The sequence below is a fragment of the Panthera uncia genome, chromosome D1, assembly GCF_023721935.1.
Source record: "Panthera uncia isolate 11264 chromosome D1, Puncia_PCG_1.0, whole genome shotgun sequence".
NCBI classification, from domain to species: Eukaryota; Metazoa; Chordata; class Mammalia; order Carnivora; family Felidae; genus Panthera; species Panthera uncia.
This window is the reverse complement of record NC_064808.1, coordinates 10,877,698-10,896,096: the sequence shown is the minus strand read 5'-3', so window position 1 is coordinate 10,896,096 and position 18,399 is coordinate 10,877,698. Positions and strand designations below refer to the sequence as shown.

Sequence of the window (18,399 nt, the reverse complement as noted above, 5' to 3'; positions counted from 1 at the left end):
CCAAAAATAAATAAAAAACGTTGAAAAAAAATTTTTTTAAAGAAAGGTACTTTTCACATAGAGAAAATCTCTAAAAATGGTAGTGATCACAAGTCCAGAGAATGCACAGGAGAGGCAAGAGTAAGTCAGTCCTTAGCTGTCACCTCCAATGTGCACACACCAGGCCAACAGGAGAGATGATCTTAAAATCCCCAGTGTTATTTGGATTTTAGTTGATTCTTCCTCTTAGGATTTGGGGTCTACACCAATACTATCTCATCAGTATCCAGATAGCTTTCCATTTGTAGCTTGAGCAGTTGAAATACCAAGAAGTAAAATGACTCTCTTAGGGTTACCCAAGTTAGGGAAGTGGGGTCTTGCCAACCGGGTGAGGCCATACTTCCCGACTACCAGCACCGGGAGTCTCTCCATGTGCCTTCAGAATTGGCTCTAAAAATTCACATCCCAAGGAGCCATTTGAACTAGATTTCTGCATGCCCTGTGGTTCTAAGGTTGTGGGTTTAACGGGACACCCTCAGTTTGTTCTTGTGACAACCAGAGACTCATTGTGATAAGGCCTGTGGTCCAAGAACATTATAAAATTCAACTGCATCCCTAAGAGATTGCTGTCTTGGGTTACAGAACGGCAATTTTCTCTGGCATACCTGAGCTAAACAGGAACTCCGAAGGGAAGGCTGTCCATTAGGGATGGTTGGGAGTGAGATAGATTTGGGGGATACATGTAAGTTTTCCAAAGCTAAGCTCCACGGAACAAGCATTAAAAACAGTGGCTTTCAACTCTTTTGACTGTGCTCACAGTTTGAAATGTCTTTTACATTGTGACCCTGTATACTGATACGCATATTTTGGTTTATTTTTTATTTTTGTAATTTTTTTTTACCGTTTACTCATTTTTGAGAGGGAGAGAGAGAGACAGAGTGTGAGTGGGGGGCGGCAGGGAGAGGAGCAGAGAGGGAGATACAGAATCCAAAACAGACTCCAGGCTCTGAACTGTCAGCACAGAGCTCAATGTGGGGCTCAAACTCACGAACTGTGAGATCATGACCTGAGCCAAAGTCAGACATTTAACTGACTGAGCCACCTGGGCGCCCCCACATATTTTAGTTTAAATACTAAAAAACTGCCATTTTTTTGTGAGTCAAAAATGATTGGATATGGGCAATTTTCAACTTCGTAACTAAAACAAAATTTCCCAAAAGCAACTCCTGTATTGATTTCATGGAATGCACTGTATTTTTTATTCTATTTCATTTTTTAAAATGCTGATCATAACCTAATTTATTTCATGATCCACAAATAGGTCAGGCCCTATTTGGAAAAAAACAAAACAACCTTTTAGATGAAGCATGAGAGAGAACTTTTTGGGTCCTTGGGTACAAGACAATGATTCTGGGAAAACAGATTGAATTTTATAACAATTAGGGAAAAAATTCCAACCTCAATTATATTGTATGTCCTAGGGTCAAGACCAATTCTACCTTCCCTGTTGATTCCTTCCTACCAAAGTCCATCAGGAACACACCTGTATTTGAACAAAGTTGGGCTTATTGGCTCCTTGCAAAAGAGAGGCTGGGCAACATGTGAACCTGCCCCACAGAAGGGTGGGGCTTCTCAGCAGGAGGGTATCAGGGCAAGGGATTGACAGGTCTTGAGTCTATGTTGGGTAATTTGGAGGAGGGTCTGAGGAAGCATGGTTTACTTCTACACTGGTACCTTCTGAAAGTGCAGCCAATTCTATGTTTGGGTAACTTTTTATCTAGGTGGTAGAAGGAAGAGAGGGGGCTAAAGCCTTAATTAGTAATGAGTCAGCAGTCCTGTTCGGTTATCTTTAAGTTTGGACAGAATTCTTGTCATCATCTATGTATTCAGACTGAGCTGGGCTCTGCAGTCACTTGAGCGACTGACCCCTTGAGTGACCCCATAGGCCCTCTGTTCCTCTGTCAGGATGCCTCCCCACAGTCTCCTGTAGCCCCCTTTCTCGAAGCAACTGAAGCCATAGCTTCTGCCCAGAGCAAGAGCCACCATAGCCACAATGGTGCCCGCCCAGGAGCCGGGCCAGCTCAAGAGCTTGACCGGCAGGGATGGGTCACTGATGCTGGCCTGTTACTGGTTTTGCAGCCTCACCCTGATTGCTGACCACTGGACTCAACCAGGACAGAGAGCCTGTGGGTGTTGCTGCTGTCATGCAAGGGGGGCCTGGGAAGAAATGGGGGGATCCGCACAGCTGTCCGCTGCTGGCCCAAGAGGGGCCCAGTCCTGAGGCAGTAGAGGATTGGCAGTCATGGCTGAGGCAACCCCCAGGTTCGCCGTACCCTGTGAGGCACCTCACGGGGTGGTCCGTGGGCTGTCCTGGTAGAGCATCTCCCTCAGGGGCCCAGGGCTCTGGTCCCTCACAAGGCCCACCAAGGGGTGTCCCGCATAGCAGCTGAAGACACCCCCAAAGGAGACAGCTCTGAGCCGCTGCTGACCACCTTGAGGTCACCAAAGAGCGCCCGTGGGTGGAAGTAGCAGGTGCAGGCCTTGGCCCTGGTGAGCCGGTTTGGGTTCAGGACTGCAGAGGTCTCCGAAGAGGATGTCCGAAGTGGCGGGCAGGGAGGCCTGCAAGGCACAACGGGGACGAAGGGGGTATGGCCAGGCACCCCAGGCTGTGCTGCTGGCGGCGGGGCGCAGGCCCGACAGCCCGGGAAGAGCCGGCACTCGGGGGGGCGGGGGGGTGGGGGGGACGGGCCCCTCTTCAGCTCGCTGGGCCGGGTTGGCCGGGGCGAGAGGTGTCGCGGGGGAGCGGGTTCGGGGTGCGTCCCCGCCCCCCTGCATGCGGCCTCGCCCTCCTGGAAGTCGCCCCCAGGCGTCAGTTGGCTCGGCGGCCGCCCCGCGCCTCAAGCAGCCAGGGAGCGCGTGGCCCGCGTGGTGGCCGCGAGTGGCACGGGGTTGGGGGGGGGGGGCGGAGAAGCGCGGGCAGGTGCAGGCCCGACCGGCCCAAGCCGCGCCTCCCAGAGGCCGCGGTGCTCGCGCAGGTGCGGGCTCTGCGCCTGCCCCGACCGCGTGGGCAAACGCGGCAGAGGCGGCGCATGTGACGTCGCTCTACCCGCGGGCCTCCCGCCTCTCGGCGACCTCGGGGGTGAGTACGCGCGCGCGCGGGCCTCGGCACGGCGTCCCTGTCAGAGGCTTGTCCTCTCGGCCTCGGTCACCTGCGCGCGCAGGGTCAGCAGGTGCTGCGGGATGGCGGGCTGGAAGAAGGGGGACGGGCTCGGAGCCCTCCCCGAGTAGGTGCGCCACACGCTCCTGGGCCCAGGCTGTACCACTCGACAACCCGGTAGCGGACGGAGAACGCGCCGTGGAGTCTGGGGAGGAAGGAGAGCGGGATATTGACGGTGGCTGCCCAGATGTCAGGTGTCGGTGCAGCCGAGCCCAGCCCGTGAGCAGTGAGCTCGGACACATGTCTCCCGCCGCCCTCCCGCTACGCCCCACGTGCATGTGGTCTGGGGTGAGGTTCTCGCTGCTTCCGTGGTGCAGAGGCCCCAGGCTCCAGGTTGCGCAAGTTCCCACCCCCCACCCCACAGAGCTCCAGGCAAGCCCAAGGCCAGAGCCTGCTTGCGGCCCTGTGCTCCGGGCCGCCATTCCCCACCCTCTCCGGCCTCAAAAGCAGGGCCTGAGGCAGGGGCAGAGGCTGGAGAGCTTTACCTTGGCAGCCTGCAGCCCTTCAGCAAACTACATGGCCCCGGGAGCCGAAGTATGTCCAATCACGGGACAGTGACTCAGCAAGACTCAGGCCCCTCCCCAGTGAGTAGTCCCCTCTCAGGCTGCCCCCCTTGACCTGTTCAGAGGAAAGCATGTTCCTGATCAGAAGCACCAAGGGGAGTGAAACTTGGCAGATTCTAGGCTTTGCGCTAGGCCCAGGGACAGGTGGACCAGGATGGTGGAGAGCAGGCTGCCCCAGGCGCTCCCAGTTGACCTCTGTGAAGCAAATCAAATCTATTGAGCACCCACTATTTTAGTCTCTCACTGGCTTCTGGCCAAGGGGTGCAGGTAGGATCCTGCTACTGCTACTGCACTGACTGAGGAAGTGGGTTAGGGGCAAAGCCTGGAAAATTGGGTCTTTTGCCCATTGACCAGGCAGCTCGTGTGTGAGGCACTGTGGCTGGGAGGTCACATTTACTGCAGGCTGATTTCCTTGTGGGCCTTTGGCAGATATTCCAGAAAGGAGCTCCTTTCTGGCTGGGGCAGGCTCTCAGTAGCTCTAAGAAGTGAGGGGGGGTGGGGGGTGCGGGGCACTGCATCATTGCCTCAGAGCCCTGGTGTATGGGCAGGACTGAACTTCTAAAGGCTGCTTCTGAATAGTCCAGGGTCCAAGAACTTTCATCCTTCTTTTCCAATTTGGAGGTCTCCATCTCCTCTCCCTAAGATCAGCAGCTCTTCTAAATGTGACTCTGGCCGAGATGTTGTATAATCCTAGTTTAACCTGTCACCAGTTGCCTTTTACATTTGAAGAATCTGAGGCCCAGAGAAGTCAGGTAAAGTACCAGGGTTACAGTTCAGTATGCAGTGGAGCCAACATAGAAATCTAGGTGCATCGAATGCCAAAGCACAGTTTCCATCCACTGATCTGTGCCTGCCTTCCTATTCAAAGTCAGGGTCTGGATTTGGGGAGCGCTTAACCCAGTGATAGCACTCCTGGTTAGACTTGGTTTCCACAGTGTGCTTGGAGCAAATTTACCCCCCCTGCCCCACCTCCTGCATCATGTGTGGGAGAGGGGGCACCAGCCAGAGGAATGGCTGCTGGCCTTGACTTCCCGATATGAGTTGGAATCTGGGCCCTAGCAATTTCATCAGCTGAGCCCTCCCACATTGTGGCTTTCTTCCCAGAGTCCCACTTCTCTCATTTGTTACACGTTGAGAACAATACAAACCTCTTCAGGCTTGAGCTGTTAGTGTAAAATGCCCAGCAGAGTGCCTGGCACAAAATAAGGTGTCCATTTAGTAAAGTGGGTTAAGTGACTTGTTCAGGGTTTGGATTTGCACCCAGGTTGGTCTGAGTCCAAAGTCTAGTGCTCTTTCTACCTACATGTGGTTCCTTCCACTCTCTATTTTGGCATTCTGTTATTAAAAAGTGTAATTGATTTCTCATAAGGTAATTTGGGGTGGATTATTTGCTAGAGAGAAGACTGTTATCTTGGGGAGACAGTAATGCCTTGTTCCCCTGTTGGTGTGTCTTCCTATGACAAGGACAAGTAATCATGCTGCTTTCCCACATCGCACTCAGTCCTTTGGGCATGTGACTTAAGAACAAACACCTCGTGTCATTGTAAATCCAAAAGAGTTTGGAAATTCATCATGTTTGGTGATAGCTCTTTCCCAGGACCTGGGGAAGGTTTGGGTATTTTATAGCAGTGGACACAAGAGAAGATAAACGCTGGGCTGTGGATAAGCATTTGCTATGGGGGTCAGATGCAGGCAGGAGGAGGGCAAGGAAGACTTTGCAGATGTTTTGTTACCAGCCCTGGGCAGCATTTGCTGAGGCCCAGGGATTAGGGGGTCAGATGGTGCCCAGAACTCACATCCCTTAATTGTTTAGAGGCAGCATACAGAACATATAGGCAGGACAGCCTTGGGTTAGATGCCAAGGCCCTGTGACCTCAGATAAGAAGTGTGATTTCCTGCAAAACAGGAACAAATAGGACTTTCTTTGCTATTAACTTCAAAAATTACAACAAATGGCTGTGCCTGGGTGGCTCAGTTGGTTAAGTGGGTTAAGCATCTGACTTCAGCTCAAGTCATGATCTCACGGTTCACAAGTTCGAGCTCTGCGTCAGGCTCAGTGCTGACAGCTTGGAGCTTGCCTCAGATCTCTCTCTCTCTCTCTCTCTCTCTCTGTCTCTCTGTCCCTCACCTGCTCACACTCTGTCTCTCTTTCAAAAATAAATAAACATTTAAAAAAATTACAACAGATGCTTGTTACGAAAAATTAAACGAGTAAAAAGATTAAAGTTAAAAAGACCTTCTTCAGCCAGTTCTCCTCCCCAGAGATTCCCACTGTGAACTGGTGGGTGTATCTCCTTTCACACATGTTTCTGTGTGTGCACCAGGCACATTTACACACAGTTTTTTCTTTTACAAAAATGGTACAGGCCTTACACACTTTCACTTTACCCACAGAGAAACTGATTCCCAGAGAAAGTGGTGTGCACAAGGTCACACAAAAGGTAGATTGTAGCAGGGCTGCATCTAAGTCCCTGCCTTTTGACTCCAGGTCCCAGGCTCAGGCCACGCCCAGCCCTGCCTCACAGCCTCAGGGCCCAGCATATTCCAGTAGAGCACTCTAGGGGACACCCATACAGTTACCCTTGTGGATAAGCAGAGGAAATAGTCCAAATATTTAACACCCTGCATGATGCAGTCCCAGCCCATCAGAACCCACACTGGCTGCAAATGGCCTTCCTGAGTTTACTGGCTGGATATTGGCCCTGCATGTAGGGGTCTAATTTCACACTGTACCTGTGTCTCAATGCATAGTTGGGAAGGGGATACAGGAATGGAGGGAGGGAAAGAAGGAGAGAGGAAGGTGGGGAGAAAGGAAGAAAGATGCAAAATGCTCTTAACACCACAGAGGAAGAGAGAAAATGCTAGGAATTTGTCCATTTCTTCCAGGTTGTCCAGTTTGTTGGCATATAATTTTTCATAGTATTCTCTGATAATTGTTTGTATTTCTGAGGGATCTGTTGTGATAAGTCCATTTTCATTTGTGATTTTATCTATTTGGGTTCTCTCTCTTTTCTTTTTGAGAAGTCTGGCTAGGGGGTTATCAATTTTGTTTATTTTTTTCAAAAAACCAGCTCTTAGTTTCATTGATCTATTTTACTGTTTTTTTTTTCTATATTATTTATTTCTGCTCTGATCTTTATTATTTCTCTTCTTCTGCTGGCCTTGGGGTTTCTTTGCTGTTCTGCTTCTAGTTTCTTCAGGTGTGCTGTTAGATTTTGTATTTATGATTTTTCTTGTTTCTTGAGATAGGCCTGGATTGCAGTGTATTTTCCTCTTAGGACTGCCTTTGCTGCATCCCAAGGGGTTTGGACTGCCGTGTTTTCATTTTCATTTGTTTCCATGTATTTTTTAATTTCTTCTTTAACGTTCTGATTAACTCATTCATTCTTTATTAGGCTGTTTTTTAACCTCCATGCATTTGGAGGTTTTCCAGACTTTTTCCTGTGGTTGATTTCAAGTTTCATAGCATTGTGACCTGAAAATGTGCATGGTATGATCTCAATTCTTTTCTATTTATCGAGGGCTGTTTTGTGACCCAGTATGTGATCTATCTTGGAGAATGTTCCATGTGCGCTCGAGAAGAATGTGTATTCTGCTGCTTTAGGATGAAAAGTTCTGAATATATCGGTCAAGTCCATCTGGTTCAGTGTATCATTCAAGGCTATTGTTTCTTTATGATTTTCTGCCTAGATGACCTGTCCCTTGCTGTAAGTAATGTATTAAAGTCCCCTGCAATTACCACATTCTTATCAATAAGATTGCTTATGTTTGTGATAAATTGTTTTATATATTTGGGTGCTTCGAGTTGGGTGCATAAACATTTATAATTGTTAGCGCTTCCTGATGGATAGACCCTGTAATTATTATAGAATGCCCTTCTTTATCTCTTGTTACAGCCTTTAGTTTAAAGTCTAGTTTGTCTGCTATAAGTATGGCTACTCCAGCTTTCTTTTGACTTCCAGTAGCATGATAAATAGTTCTCCATCCCCTCACTCTCAATCTGAAGGTGTCCTCAGGTCTAAAATGAGTCTCTTGTAGACGGCAAATAGATGGGTCTTGTTTTTTTTATCCATTCTGATACCCTCTGTCTTTTGGTTGGCGCATTTAGTCCATTTACATTCAGTGTTATTATTGAAAGATATGGATTTAGAGTCATTGTGTTATCTGTAGGTTTCATCCTTGTAGTGATGTCTCTGGTCCTTTGTAGCCTTTGCAACATTCCACTCACAGAGTCCCCCCTTAGGATCTCTTTTAGGGCTGGTTTAGTGGTGATGAACTCCTTCAGTTTTTGTTTGTCTAAGAAAACCTTTATCTCTCCTTCTATTCTGAATGACAGGCTTGCTGGATAAAGGATTCTTGGCTGCATATTTTTCCTATTCAGCACATTGAAGATTTCCTGCCACTCCCTTCTGGCCTGCCAAGTTTCAATAGATAGATCTGCTACTACCGTTATGTGTCTACCCTTGTAGGTTAAGACCCGTTTGTCCCTAGCTGCTTTCAGAATTCCCTCTTTATCTTTGTAGTTTGCCAGTTGCACTATGATATATCATGCAGAAGATCGATTCCTGTTATATCTGAAGGGAGTTCTCTGTGCCTCCTGGATTTCAATGTCTGTTTCCTTCCCCAGATTGAGGAAGTTCTCAGCTATGATTTTTTTCAGGTACACCTTCTACCCCTTTTTCTCTCTTCTTCTTCTGGAACTCCTATGATACAGATATTATTACATTTCATCGAATCACTTAGTTCTTTAATTCTCCCTTCGTGGTCTAGAATTTTTTTTCTCTCTTTTTCTTAGCTTCATCTTTTCCCATAATTTTATCTTCTATTTCACTTATTCTCCCCTCTGCCTCTTCAGTCCTCACTGTCACTGCCTCTAGTTTATTTTGCATCTCATTTACGACATTTTTTAAATTCATAATGACTATTTTTTAGTTCCTTGATCTCTGCAGCAGTAGATTCTCTGCTGTCTTCTATGCTTTTTTGAGCCCAGCGATTAATCTTATGACTATTATTCTAAATTCTTGATCAGTTTTATTGTTTATATCTGTTTTTATCAATTCTTTAGCTGGCATTTCTTCCTGGAATTTCTTTTGAGGAGAATTCTTCTGTTTCATCATTTTGACTAGTTTTCTGTGCCTTATGTGTTTTAAAAGCTTGTTATGTGTCCTGCACCTGTGAGCACTACTATGTTAAAGAGGGCTCATACACTATCCACGGCCTGGCCCTTCAGGAGGTGTTTTTTGGAGTGTGTTACTTGCTCTCTGTTGTCGTAACTCTGGGTGCTTTATCTCCCTACTCTTAATGATGTTTTGGATCCTCCATCAGATGTGCTTTGATTTGTTCGTTGAAGTAGCCCTGGAAAATAAAACAAACAAACAAAAAACCCACAAAAAACAAACAACCCCCCCCCCCCAACACCAACACCAACACCAACACCAACAACAAAACACCAGCAACAAAAAAACAATGAGATGGGGATGGTGTTAATGGAAGAGGCCTTATCCCATACAAAGAGAGAAATGACAGGGGTGGGGAAAAAGAAAAGAAAAGAAAATTGACCAGGCAGAGAAACTATATGGTTTGGTCCAGAGAGAGAGAGAGAGAGAGGAAAATAACGAAGGCGATATAGAACAGGTATAGAGAGAATAGATTAAATGTCTGCTTAAACAAACCAACAACCAGAATAACCAGACTAGAGGAGGGAAGAAATAAGGAGAAAAGGAAGAAAAAGAAATATATACATATAATAAGAATTATTCAAGAATTAAATCAGGAAATGCAAAACTGGTAGGAAGCGGTGGCGGCGCTGGGCTGGAGGAGGGGCTGTCTGGTTGGTCAGCGTCAGTCCCTCTCTGGCTCTGGCAGATCCGCAGTTACCAGGTGTGGAGGGGCGTGGCTTGGTGTGGGCGGGGCCCGCCTCCACTGTGGGCCCGCTGACCTTTCCCTGAGGCCCCACCTTGTTGGTGATGGGGAGAAGAATGGCGACACCCCAGTCTCTCCTCCACCGACCGGGTGTCCCAAACCGGTCTGTCCCACTCCATCGACTCCCGCTCCTCCCTGGCGCTCGGCTGGGATTTAAACCCCGATGTCTTAAAGGGTCCCACAACGTGCGCCCAGGTTTCGGGGAAGCGCTGCTGTGTGCAGCCGTTATATGACCTCTGGCTGGTGGGCGCAGAGGTCTTTGTCCTTTGAACGGTTATATACCTTCTTCCCACAGCACTTCAGGGAGTGGATCACTTTCTCCCATTGCGGACTGTGCTTCTGAGCTAGTTACTGAGCCATGGGCTGGCTCCCCTCCTCCCCAGGTATGAGAACTGGGAAGTCAGCCCCAGTCCAGAGAAAGCCCCGCAGTTAGAGATTGGATCTTTCTCCATCCTGGTCCGTGGTTTTTCTCTTGTCCAGATTCAGTCCTGCATTTTTACAGCTTCTCTTTCTCTTCCCTTTGTCTCTCTGCAGAAGGGGATCCCTCCCCTCTGTGCCTACTCGACTTGGCTTATCTCTCCCAGTTCGCTATCACGCACCTATGGCCCACCAGGTTGTCCCGGTGGGTCCCTGGAGACGTCTCTGTCACTCTGCAGCCCGGACTCTTGGAATTCAAAGTCCTTTGGCTTCAACACGGCTGTGTTTGAGGGACAAGGGAACTTTGGGCCCCCCTACTTCTCTGCCATGTTGGATCTCCTCGCTGTCTGTTTTTAAAAATAAGAACAAGGGAGATCATGTTGCTTGAGAAAAGCATGCTGCTTGTGAGAGAGGAAGAGGCAATAATGAAAAAGGAAATAAATAGGAAGAGTTTGCCAGAACTGCATTTGGGATATAGGTTTGCACTCAGTGGCTCTGTGACCTTGGGCAAGTGACTTAATCTCCTTGAACTTCCTTTCTGTAAACATCTATGAATGTGACAGGGAGGAAAGGAACAAAGTAATTTAACCAAGATTACATCAGCTAAGTGTCAGATAGGCTGAGAGGTCTGGGGGACTTTCAGTCTGGGGGGCTCATATGTAGTTCAGTCAGGGGTGGTCCAGGGGGCCCAAATAGGGGTCTTAAGGCTTTTCTCACCCTGAATTAAAGCTGATGGTGATTCTGGGTTGAACCCCTAAATAAGTTTCATTCCTTATAACATTTCTTAAAAGTTTATTTATTTTGTTTTTTATTTAAAAAAAATTTTTTTAACGTCTTATTTATTTTTGAGACAGAGAGAGACAGAGCATGAATGGGGGAGGGGCAGAGAGAGAGGGAGACACAGAATCGGAAGCAGGCTCCAGGCTCTGAGCCATCAGCCCAGAGCCCGACGCGGGGCTCGAACCCACGGACCGCGAGATCGTGACCCGAGCTGAAGTCGGACACTTAACCGACTGAGCAACCCAGGCGCCCCAAAAGTTTATTTATTTTGAAAGAGAGAGAGAGAGAGCCAGCATGAGCAGGGAAAGGCTGGGGGGTGGGGGGAGAGAGAGAGAGAGAGAGAGAGAGAGAGAGAGAGAATCCCAAGCAGGCTCCTCACTGTCAGTGCAGACCCAGATGCAGGGCTCAAACTCACAAACTGAGCCAAAATGCAAAGTTGGGCACCTAACCAACTGAGCCACCGAGGCGCCCCAGTAAGTTTCATTTTTAAAGTCCTATGGTTTGTGTGGTAGAGGCTGGGATGACTGTTGAGGGATATGGAGGTATAATCACAGGGGCAAGTATAAGAGGAAAAAGTGAAGAGTGGGGTGGCTTTCAACCTTTTCAGTTTATGGGGCAAGATTTTGACTGAGTTTTTACACCATGAGCATACTTTTTGCCTGCTTTAAAAGCCACGAGTGACAATAAAATAAAAGACTTGTGGAGCGGTGAGGGTTCAATTTTGTTATAGAAGTCCGGATTTTCCTCACCGCATCAGCTTCACTGACCAGCAGAGGGCAGTACAGACAGTGACATCACTGCCGGTGGTTTGGTGGGATGGAGCGACTTTTTAAAATTTGTTATCCGAATTGTGGTAAAAACGCATAACATAAAATTTACTGTTGTAACCACTTCTAATTGTATAGTTCCTTAGTTCCTTAGTGTTAAGTATCTTCACATTGTTGTGCAGTCCCCAGAACTTTTTTATCTTACAAAACTGAAGGCCATAGACCGTGACCAGGACAACTCCCCATTTTCTCCTCTGTGTACCCCCTGGCAAGCCACCGTTCTACTTTCTGTTTCTGGCAATTTGACTGCTCTAGAAAGCTCAGATAAGTGAAATCATCCAGAGCTTGTCTGTGTTTGGCTGGCTTCTCTTAACATAATGTCTTTCAAGGTGCATCCATGCTGTGGTATGCGTTGGACTTTAACTTCCCTCTTGAAATGATTAGTTTTGCCTTTTGCACAATATGCAGATGGCGCAAATCTCCTCTTCCTCGATTTGCACACTTCTTGGTACGTCATGTATTTGGAAGTGGGGGCATCAGTGTCTTCCTTCAACTTCTGCCTGTGTGAGCCACATCCATGCATTCACTGGACATGTGGGGTTAACTGAAGGATGGGAAAGGAACAGGAAATCAGCACACCCATTCAGCAGGCAGCCCCTGCGAAGGGCGTCTTGGCTGTATGCATAAGACAGGATGTTGTTCATATGCCCCTTGTAACTCGGTGTTTCCACATCTGGGAATCCGATTAAAAGAAATGACTCAAGGAAGAAAAAAGAATTCACATTCAAAACATTGAGAGTGGCATCCGTGGTGAGGTGCAGCTCACATCTCCCTGCAAGAGGGAATGTGCTGTGAGGCTGGTGGTGAGCTCACAGCCTCCAGCTGCTGCCCATTTGGGATCTGCCCACATTTGGGCCAAGTCTATACTCTTGTAGGCAATTGGAAGAGACATCCCTTAGCAGGTGGGCTTTAAGCTAAACCCTGAAGGATGAACAGAATTTACTCAAACAGCAGATAGAAGGGTGTTCTAGCAGAAAAGTTATTCATTAGTCAGCCTAGTAGCAGAATTTCACCCCTCCACCTTGGTTGCCACGGTTTGTGCTCCCATTGGACCCATCTTGTTCTCACAATGGCCCTGAACATGCCCTCATCTTGACTCTGCAAATGCTGCTTCCAGCGAATGATTCCTGGCCAGCCAGGGATCTCTTGTAAAACCCCTGGATCTTTAAAATAGACTTGCTAAGTGTTGGTGTAGTGATCAAGGTCATATGTCATCTCCTAGGTGAGTTAGAAACAGAAAAGGAAGTAGAATGGACTTTGGAACACTGGGGGAATCTATGCAAACACATAATGTGTTCATTTCAGCTCTGGTGTAAATATCATAGAGGAATAAGCTCAGATTCCAATAAAAGAACAGCCACTCCTGCAATCCCTATCAAAATAACACCAGCATTCTTCACAGAGCTAGAACAAACAATCCTAAAATTTGTATGGAACCAGAAAAGACCCTGAATAGCCAAAGCAATCCTGAAAAAGAAAACCAAAGCTGGAGACGTCACAATTCTGGACTTCAAGCTATATTACAAAGCTGTAATCATCAAGACAGTATGGTACTGGCACAAAAACAGACACTCAGATCAATGGAACAGAATAGAGAACCCAGAAATGGACCCACAAACATATGGCCAACTAATCTTTGACAAAGCAGGAAAGAATAACCAATGGAAAAAAGTCTGTTCAGAAAGTGGTGCTGGGAAAACTGGACTGTGACATGCAGAAAAATGAAGCTGGACCACTTTCTTACACCATACACAAAAATAAACTCAAAATGGATTAAAGACCTAAACGTAAGACAGGAAGCCATCAAAATCCTAGAGGAGAAAGCAGGCAACAACCTCTTTGACCTTGGCTGCAGCAACTTCTTACTGACATGTCTCCAGAGGCAAGGGAAACAAAAGCAAAAATGAACTATTGGGATATTATCAAAATAAAAATCTTCTGCACAGCAAAGGAAATCAGCAAAACTAAAAGACAATAGACAGAATGGGAGAAGATATTTGCAAATGACATATCAGATAAAGGGTAAGTATCCAAAATCTATAAAGAACTTATCAAACTCAACGCCCAAAAAACAAAGAATCCAGTGAAGAAATGGGCAAAAGACATGAATAGACACTTCTCCAAAGAAGACATCCAGATGACTAACAAACACATGAAAAAATGCTCAACATCACTCATCATCAAGGAAATACATATCAAAACCACAATGAGATGCCACCTCACACCAGTCAGAATGGCTAAAATTAACATAACATTAACAAATCAGGCAACAACAGATGTTAGCAAGGATGAGGAGAAAGGGGAACTTTTGCACTGCTGGTGGGAATGCAAACTGATGCAGCCACTCTGGAAAACAGTATGAAGGTGCCTCAGAAAATTAAAAAAAAAAAAACTTACCCCACAACCAGCAATTACACTACTAGGTATTTACCCAAAGGATATAGAAATGCTGATCCAAAAGGCACATGCACCCCAATGTTTATAGCAGCACTATAAACAATAGCCAAAGTGTGGAAAGAGCCCAAATGTCCATCAACTGATGAGTGGATAAAGATGTGGTATGTATACTCAATGGAATATTACTCAGGGATCAAAAAGAGTAAAATCTTACCATTTGCAACAAGGTGGATGGAACTATGCTAAACTAAGCAAAATAAGTCAGAGAAAGACAAATATCATATGGTTTCATTCATATGTGGAATTTAAGATACAAAACAGATGAACGTAAGGGAAAGGAAGGAAAAATAAGATAAAAACAGAGAGGGAGACAAACCATAAGAGACTCTTAAATACAGAGAACAAACCGAGGGCTGCTGGAGGGGAGGTTGGTGGGGGGATGGGCTAAACGGGTGATGGGCATTAAGGAGGACACTTGTGAGGATGAGCACTGGGTGTTATATGTAAGTGATGAACCACTAAATTCTATTCTTGAAAAAAATATATTTACATATATTTATTAATAAATTAATAAAATGTCAGAAGTAAAAAAACAAAAAAACAAAAAGACCCCCAGCCATTCCTGCCTGCTCTTGTGGGCAGAGGATGACTGTGTTAACTTAGGCCACCCATCCGCCAGCACCTGAAGCTCCAGTGACCTCCTCTGGTTTACATGGAAGATTGCAGCATAAACCTGTAGCAGCCCAAATAAAGGGGAGACTCCAGACATGGGAGCATGTGAATAAATCTTGAAATAAATTCATACCAGGGCTGCCAAGGTTGGGCTGTGTGGACAGCATCTTTACCACTGCAACCTTTTCCACTTGGCAAGGCTGGCACACTGCCTCCGGAGTCCAGCTTCTGGTGTGTCCTTCTGGAGGAGTACGATGGGAAGGCAGGAAGGCAAGTGTGGATATAAAGTTAACATAGGAGCTTGGCTTGTCCCCCATGTGATGTGTCTTTCTCTCTCAGGTCTAAATTGCCCAGTACAGGAGCTGAAGGCTTGGAAAACTGCAAACAAGGTGTTGCACCCAAACATTCCTGCATTTGCAAAGAAACTCCAGGAGTGAGGGTGGCTCAGCAGTGCCACACCTTTGAGCATCCACCTTTGCCTCTGTCAATGTGGGGAAACCTGCCAGGACATGTTGGAAATGGGGTGGGATAAATAAAAGAAAAGCCACATGTCTGGCCCCAGTACATGCTCTGGGACAGACATGTTCCAGGCCTGTCTCTAGGAAGCCTGATTCCATGTGGTTCCCTATCACAGGCGGGCTGGGAGCTTGTAGCTCTGCTCCAAGGCACCCCTCCTGGTCAGTGACATTGTAGTTCATCCGTTTTTGCCTGGAATCCAGTGACTGGATGAGCACTGGGCAGCATAAGTTGTTAGCAAAAGGGCTGTAAGCATCTCCTTCCCAACTGACCAAATGTGCAATGGGCAGGGGACTTGGGGAGTGTGTGCTCATGCCCCTTTGTTTCCTGGAACAGGGGTTCTTTGATAACACATTTTGAAATAGGCTGGGAACTTTGGTGTAAGACATCTGTTTCAGAGACAGGAGGGGTTTAAGGAGGAGCCTCTTCCCTACTCTCTCTCTCTTCCTTTCTCTTTCTGTCTCATTTTAAACCACTTTTATAATGTGAACGCTCTACTGTTTACTTCTCCTTATACTCATATTCTGGCAACTGTTATAGAGGCCAAACACAAAAAGGGCGGGCTAAAAACAAAACAAAACAAAACAACCCATCAACCAAGAGAACAGAAAATAGTCATGCCAAGTTAGGGCAGGCTTAACGTTAGAAATTGATATAAAATAGCAAAGAATAAATTAAAAAGATGGTATTAAAACAAAAATCTAAGCATCCAAAAACAGGAAGAGAGAACATTTTTAGTGAGAGCAAAATTTAAATAAAATTCATCAATAATAAGATTAAAGAAAGGAAAATAATATTTATTCATAACAATAGCTATCAATAGCCAAAAACGTTTCTGTAGTTGTACATGAGGCACTGTCTAAGCACTTCACGGGTCTCACACGCTCCTCACAAGAACTATCCAAGAATAACAGTAGTTATTCCCACTGAAAAGATAATCACCTGGAGGCCTGACAGATAAAACAACTTTTTCGGGGTCAGTTAGGGAGTGGCAAAGATGGGATTCCAACCTAGGAAGTCTGATTGCAAAGCCTACACTCAAAATTGGATGAAAAGCTTCAGCTGTTTTCATTCATATTACTACTTTTGTTTTTTCTTTTGAGAGAGAGAGCATGAGTAGGGGAGAGAGGCAGAGGAAGAAAGAGAGAATTCCAAGCAGACTCCACACTCAGCATGGAACTGGATACAGGGCCTTGAACCCATGACCCTGGGATTGTGACCTGAGCAGAAATCAAAGAGTAGGAAGCTCAACCAACTGAACCACCTAGAAGCCCCCTATTCACATTACTTCTGACATCAAATGAGAGTGCTTTTCTTTTCCTCCTAACACCAACTACATAGTGTCTTTTCCAACACCACTTCTTGGATTCTCTGATGCCAACTGGATGTCCAGCAATTCTGTCACTACCCAGAGTTGGCACAGATGCACAGGTTAAGGACTCAGTTCCACAGGACGGTCCCCACTTCAGATGTCCGTCTTAAGTCCTGGGCACCTGTACTCCTGGCAGATCGGCTCTACATCCGATCTTCCCATGACCCCCTCCTCAGCCTTGATAATTTGCCAGTTGGCTCACAGAACTCAGGAAGGCACTCTGTTTACGTTTACTGATTTATTAGGAAGGATACAAATCAACAGCCAGATGAAGGCATATACAGAGTGTTCCAGAAACATCTGTGCAGAAGCTCCAGTCCCTGTGGTGTTGGGACGAGTCATGTGAATATGCTCACCAAACAGGAAATTCTCCAAGTCCTATCATTTACGGGTTTTTTTTTAATGTTTATTTTTGAGAGAGTGAGTGGGGGAGGGGCAGAGAGAGGGAGGAGACAGAGGATACAAAGCAGGCTCTGCACTGATAGCAGAGAACCCCATGTAGGGCTCGAAGTCATGAACCATGAGATCATGACCTGAGCCAAAGTCAATGCTCGACTGACTGAGCCACCCAGGAGCCCCTCATTTAAGGATTTTTATGGAGGTTCCAATACATAGGCATGACTGATTAAATCATTGACCATTGGTAACTAAACAAAAGATTCTCCTGTTATCCCATTGCGTAAGAAATTCCAAGGGCTTTAGGAGCTCAGTGCCAGGAACTGGGGACAGACCAAATATATACATTTCTTCTTATATCACAAAGCAAAGCAAAATTAAGAGAAGGATTGTGTCATCGGTTCCCAAAACCACTCTCAGGTTCAGTGATTTGTTGCACAGACTTCCAGAGCTCAGAAAAACTTTTCTTCATGGTTGATTTATTACAGTAAAAGGATACAGATTAAAATCAGCAAAGAGAAAAAGGCATAGAGGGTAGAGTCCAGGTGAAAGCAGGCATGACCTTCTAGCTGTTCTCTCCCAATGGAGTTGTACAGACAGTGATGTACTACCAGTGATGTGTGACGGCATGTACAACGGCCAACCTGGGAAACTCACCTGAGTCTTGGTGTCAGAGTTTTTTTTTTGGATTCAGTCATATAGGCATGGAGGCCAGCCCCAGAGGTCAGACTGAGACAGTGTGGCTCAAGACTCCAGGGTGAATGAAAAGAAGGGTTAATCATAAATCACATTGTTAGCAGAAATTATCTAGCAGAGGCCACTGTCTCAGATATACAAAGACATCCTTATCAGGCTGGATAGTCCAAGGGCTCAGAGGTTATCTGCCAGGAGCTGCTGGTTTGGGAATGTGCAGGGTACTAGCAAGCCAAGCCTGTTGAGTTAATCCTCACTGCTCAGTTATGTTTAAGATAAAAGTAAAAAATACACAATAAAAGGAAACGATGTAAAGCAACTGAGGGTTAACAGCATCCAAAAAATGGTTTAGAAAAAGAAAGAAAAATGAAATTAGATATTAGACTTGAGGTCTATAAGAAGTTTTCTGAGAAATCCCTCAGAAAAAGATCTCTTGGGGTGCCTTCCTGGCTCAGTTGGAGGAGCATGTGACTCTTGATCTCAGGGTTGGGAGTTTGAACCCCACATTGGGTGTAGAGATTACTTAAAAATAAAATCTTAAAAAAAAAAAAAAGAAAAGAAAAGGAAGGGCACCTGGGTGGCTCAGTTGGTTGAGCATCTGACTTCAGGGCACCTGGGTGGCTCAGTTGGTTGAGCATCTGACTTCAG

General features: G+C 46.2%; 1 pseudogene; it reads left to right on the top strand.

Moving 5' to 3' along the window:
- The first annotated feature begins 17,762 nt into the window (after positions 1-17,762).
- The window catches only part of LOC125911262 (ribonuclease P protein subunit p20-like), a 6,001-nt pseudogene continuing 5,364 nt past the window's right edge, over positions 17,763-18,399 (top strand).